This window comes from Lepidothrix coronata, unplaced genomic scaffold (genome assembly GCF_001604755.1).
Source record: "Lepidothrix coronata isolate B3197 unplaced genomic scaffold, Lepidothrix_coronata-1.0 Scaffold58, whole genome shotgun sequence".
Classification (NCBI taxonomy): Eukaryota; Metazoa; Chordata; class Aves; order Passeriformes; family Pipridae; genus Lepidothrix; species Lepidothrix coronata.
This window is the reverse complement of record NW_016690238.1, coordinates 4937189-4943171: the sequence shown is the minus strand read 5'-3', so window position 1 is coordinate 4943171 and position 5983 is coordinate 4937189. Positions and strand designations below refer to the sequence as shown.

The 5983-nt window shown below is 41.6% G+C and overlaps 1 long non-coding RNA gene across 1 annotated transcript in view; it reads right to left on the bottom strand.

Annotated features, from left to right (window-relative positions):
* Window positions 1-2850, bottom strand: part of LOC108498279 — a 5581-nt gene extending 2731 nt beyond the window's left edge. The window contains exons 1-2 of the long non-coding RNA XR_001875132.1: window positions 2680-2850; window positions 322-446 (exon numbers count right to left, since the gene is read on the bottom strand). This is a non-coding gene — a long non-coding RNA (uncharacterized LOC108498279). The remainder of the gene's footprint in view (window positions 1-321; window positions 447-2679) is intronic.
* Between the last annotated feature and the right edge of the window lie 3133 nt (window positions 2851-5983).

The following is a 5983-nucleotide window of genomic DNA, read 5'->3' as shown; positions in this document are numbered from 1 at the left end:
CAACCGTGTCTTACACGTTTCTTATGGTTCCATATAGACTTTATCAATATTTTTTTTTCATTCCATTCAATGGCCTATCACATTTTATATCAAAATCAAACAAATCAGCCAAGGCAGATACTTTTATGGGGTGGAGGCGTATCTCCTAAATGATGCTGCTAAATTGGTCACCATTATTACCATTTTCCTACTTATGCACAATCATCAGCAGAAGTAACACAAAAATACTTTAGAATAAACCCTCTTCTCGGCTGCTTTGATGCAAAAAGTGGACAGGAAATTCCAGAGACTCCTTGAGGATGCACATTCCGAGAACCTCACCAGCGGCACAACGTGAAATGACATCTGAAGAATTCAGTTGTGGGGAAATGGAGGGGCTTGCCTGGCTCAGTGGCAACTCCTGGTTCTCCTCACAGCAGCTTCAAAGCCAACATGCCATTAATTAGCTAGAAAAGAAAAAAAGCATAACTAAATGAAAATCAATTTAAAAGAAAGACAGAAAGAAAAGAAAATGAGAAAAATCACCTGTGAATTTGTTATAGCATTTAAAAAGAGGTAATTCTCAGTAAGTACATACTCAGAACACCAGGAACTCTTCAAAGGGTATCTGACTAACTAGTCGAGGAAACAAGTTTTGTTTTCCGCTACTTGGTTATCCGGTTTATTCCCTAATAGTTCTACATCCATAAAAGGCCAAAGGACTCTGACCTTGGCAAGCTAACTAAGCAAAAAAAGGCAATCATGTGTGCAAGGTTGTCACCTACACTACAAATTATGATAAAATATATCTCAGGATTGGAAAAAATAGCTGTATGTCTTCAGTGACATCCACTGTAGTACATTTAAGGATTTGAATAGGACAGCAATTTATTTTGCACTAAAATGTTTTATGGTTATCATAAAGCATTATGTCTTCAGAGACTGAAAGGAGATGTTTTTATGGACTGTTGCTTCTTGTTGCATTATCTTCACAGACCAAAAATTATCCTTTTTTCTTTCCCCCTTTTTTTTCCAAGTGCCCCCCATTGCCCCACTAATAATAGATGTCATACAGTGGTTCAGTCTGATAAAAAGGAAACTGTTAAACAAAGTGTACAAGGAACATATTTCTAGCACAGAAGAGTTTTACAATGAATGATTATCCAGCTAATTAGTGAAATAAATAATAATAATTGCCTGTCCCTCCTCATTAGACTCTTAGGAAGAAAATGGAGCCCCAAAGCAGAGATCCAGCTTTTGATTTGAAAAATTGGACCTTGGTAATTTTATTAGCACTTTGCCAAAAAGCCAGTCCCTTGCACAGTGAGAGGTGGAGGTGGAAGAGCTGACAGGCAGATTGGTGGATGTGCAGGATGTCCCACATTTAGCTCAGGAATAGTTTTGAGGCGGCAATTGAGTCACCTGGTGTGATTAGTTTGCTCCTGATTTATCCCTTCTGAAGAGTCTGAACCACCAGTGAGGATCAGGTGGAACAAATACACAGTGTGTGCTTTTGAGAGGGTAATCTGAGGGATTCCAGGCGTATCTAAGTCTATGTAAATTGTAGGTAGTGTATAAATTGATCATGCTTGAATATTATTAATATATCAAAGCCCCTTCCCCTTCATCACATGTTCTTCAGCCTTTCACCAATATTATGCTTCCACATGGCTGACACTGGTCTGTGCCTCTGGCACCTTTGGGTCGTTCTCTTGTAGTCCACCCTGTCCCAGACTTCTCTTGAAATTCTACATTTTACACAGAAATAGGGTGTCTCAGGACAAAGCACATCCAAACACATCACCTGGTGCTGAAGGAATATCAAGGCAGTGAATCAGCCTTAAGGGGCCTGGTTTCAGTTTGATGTGTGCATTAAATGGAGTTACCCACGTCACACAACTGATCAATTTATCTAGACATGAATATCTCTCCCAACTCAGTGTTCTTCCAAAACAGAGCCTTCAGAGGGTTATCACAGGAGCCTTTTGTTCTCTAATCTGATATTACACATTTCCCCCAAGTAGCAACAACATCTTTATATTGTTGCTAGACATCAGTAGAACAGAGAAATCTAGACCCCCTACACAGCCCAAAAGAGGTGAGGCTAAAGTATGGATAAGCTTTTAGGAAAACCCATGGAATTTATGTTTACTCCTTTTAAGAGCACTCCGTGCCATGCTCCCAGGGTGCATGTCCTACACCAATGTCCTATCCCTGCCCAAAGACACACTCGCAGAAATAAAGAAGGGCTTTCCCAGTTTTCCAGTGAACTACACTTACATGGAGTCTCCAAATTTAAACTACAATTATTTAATCTCTATACTTTTCCACCCACCTCCACAGTTCCCCTGGCTGATCCCTTTCTGACACCTTCTCTAGTCTCCTCCTGTGCCTGACTGCTGGCTCTGACTCTGTCCCCATGTTCCTCACCCTTACAAGACAGAGCCAGAGCTTCTCTTTCCCTCTGTAAACACCTCATCAGCTCAGATGAACCCAGAGAGAATTTTCCATGAACTAGCCTGAAAAGTCAGTTCATTGCCTTATATTAATGCCAACATTTCCCTTTCAACACAATAAAGCTACATTTAGGCTGTACACATGAGGAATTTTTACCTGTTTGGCACCAACAAATTTTTAGAGTAATTGAATTGAAACAGTGAGAACAGCTGAGTGGAATCCTTCACTCAGCCCAACGTGTACCTGCTCCTGCCCACAGGGAGCTCAGCTGGAATACCCCTGGTAATGCACTCATGCAAAGCTGGGCTCCCAGTCCAGAATGCTGCTTTAGTTGCAGAATGTACTTTAACACCATGTGAAGATCACTCAGCTCCCACTTTGCACCTGTGAGATCAGTGCCACAACTGCAGCTTCCTCTTCACAGGATACAGAGCACTGATGTCAGAATGGCTTTGGAACTGATTTCAGATGAGGGAAGCAGGACCAGAACAATTGTTGTTCCTTTTTTGTTTTTAACTTCTTGCCACAGAACCTGGGGCAATGTGACAAATTAATACAATGAATGTCACCACATTTGCTCTCCCAAATTAAACCGAAGGTCAGTTTAGGGAAGAGGCCTTTAATCCATGGTCAAGATAGCTAAGATGACACCAGAGTTTTAAAGAGCCTCCTTCAGGCTGCAGCATGATAACACTGAAGGCCCTCCTGAATGACTAACCATTATTTCTTTGTATTGCTTTATAATTTTAGTCTTTTGGATATTAAGCTTCAATTTCCAATCTAAAAACCAACAGCCTCACCACCAAACCAGCAAAAACCCCAAGATAGTCTTCTAACTTTTCCATTCTTTAGTAATTTTTAACTTAAAATATCAGATAAACCTGCAGATTTTCACATGTGCCAGATAAGGAAACACTTGCTAATGGTGTTCTGAAGTGTTTCCCACCACAGAGTTAAAAATGGCATTTTTTGACTAACGTAGAGAAGCATCATTTCAGGTTATATTACCAGAGGAACATTTACACTTCTCTAACTCCTTCATTTCTTTGGCTGTGCTTCCCAGTAGAGTAAGAATTCATAATTTCTCTCATCTTTGTATTGCACGTAGCACAGGATTTCTTTTGTCATTATAAAACACTCCCGGAGCACATTCCATTGACAAACACACAGAACCTCTAAATAACTTTTATTTCCCAAGCAGAGAGGTGTGACTCACAGCACATAAACAGCGGCCCCTCTCTGACTCCCACCTTACATCTCCACATTAATAAATGTCTTTTCAAGTCAGAAACAGCAGCATATTTTCCTGAGGTTTTTGTTTAATTCCTGAATAACACACCCCACAGGTGACACGTGATGTGCCAGGTGGAAGCAGCAGCAGCAATGGTGGAGGTGAACAAAAACTGCAACAAAACCTCATTTTTCCTGAGGCCTGTGGAACAACTGGCAGAGGAGGGGCCTGACCCAGCTCCCCAGCAGCTCTCCCTGCCTTGTGTGCACAGCCTGGCAGGCAGGGCACAAACAGGAGCCCCTTTGTCCAGGTTCTGGTGTCCAGAAAGGCATCTGTGCTCTCACTGCCCAGATGTTGAACTTGGGCTCGTTTCTGGTCCAAGCTTGTGAGATCAAACCAAACCACACAGTTCTGTTTGTTGTTTGAATAATCATATTACTTTCATCTCCCTGTTGTGAGTTCCAGCAGGATCACCTGAGTCATCACACCACAGGATCACAGCAAGCTAATACATGCTACTTCAGTTTTGGGAAATTCTGATTCCTTCTCACATAGGGCACACAATATGTCTCAGTGCAATTTATATAGCTGAAATGGGCTGCTTTCCCAAATGATCTTGACTCTGAGAACTGTTCAGTTTTGAAGTCCCTCCCTTCCTTGATTCCACATCATCTTCATTCAAAAGCTGATCCTTTGAAATATTCCTATCCTGACTGAAAGCAAGTCTGCAAGGTCTTGGTGAATACGGAAGTATTTAATATGCTTTTGTATTCAATGAAGTTCTACATTTTTCAAAGACTCTATCCCACAAAACTTTTCTCCAAATTAATGCTTTCTTACTGATCTAGCAGATTTAGGGATACTTAATTTTAAAAAAAAAAAGAAAAGAAAAAAACCCTCCCCCAAAAAAAAGAAATTGTAGTGCCACATCCCCCCCAGATATATACACAAAATCCACAAGGAAAAAACAAACAAAACACATCCCAATCTAAACAAACCCAAACCCCTACAAAGAGCCCAACCACAAAAAAATCACAGATTATAAGAGACTCAAACTGCTGCATTACATTTCATGGCAGAGACAGTTCAAGCCGAAATCCTCAATAAGTTCAGATGTTTGCACAGAACCAAGAGCAACAGCCAAGTTGTGTGTGAGGAGTCCTGTATCCCATGCTATTTGCATGCAGCAAGAATAGGGGAAAAATAAAAAAAAAATAATTAAAAAATACATTTACTCTGTTCCTCCCATGCTGCAATGTCCACATAGGTCCTCATTAACTTCAGTGGCAACAATACTGCCTTGTTAGGAAGGAAAAGTGGAGGAAGTTCCTCACAAAGAGAGTGCAGAGGAGATGCTGGGAGAAGCTGGAATTACTGAACACAATAACAAAAGACTCTGACCTTCCAAGGGTCCAGCTTGGCCCAATCCCGGGGGACATCCAGGGTTTAAACAGCTCAGAACCAGAGCTTGCAGCAGCCACTGTGAGCTCCTTCCCCACAGCAGGGAGAGCCCAGCTCTGGAGGCAAGTCAGCTCAGCTGCTGAAGTGTTCAGAGCACACTGAACCACCAGTGTGAGCAGCTGCCCCATGTTCCTCCCCACCTGTCAGCAGTGAGGGGTCTCTATCTGCTGCACCAGGACACCACAGGAACCCTCTCTGTGTCACCATCCGTGTGTTATTAGTGTGCAACACGAGACTGTGTCCACACATCTCTACACAAAGACAGAACAGTCAAAACAAAACCTTCTTGCAATGCTACTCTGTCAGAGGGGGAGCCAAAGCTCATTAAAATCCATGGAAATCTCTCTTCTTCACTGCAACAGGGAAGAGGCATTTCCTCTCTAAGGAACGTATGAAAAATGTACCACAAAAAGAGATGCAGCCCAAGAAGAAAACACTGTACTGAGGCAATCACAGCCTACCCAAACCTGGACAAGCCAGGTTCACTTTTAGGCATAGTCTTGAATGGAAGTTATATTGCACATGAGCATCTATTTATTATCAGTTGTAATCACACCTAAAATGAAAAGTGAAAAACCTCCCAACGTGCATGAACCTGTTCAGTTTGGGAGAAGGGCAGCTATTGTGTCTGCATCTTAAATGGAAGGGAAACACCCCTCTCTCTGAACGTTAACCATTTCAGACCTCAGTAAAAGGCTTCTCTGTTTTCACTGATTGTTTTGTAGCAACAGCAAGAACACCTATAAATCTGATTGAATTAGGTTTTTAGACCTTTATTCCAGATAATTTCTTCTTCTTATGTGGACTTTCTCAGGAAATGAGATTTAATGAGTCATAGTCCTTACTGATAATCAC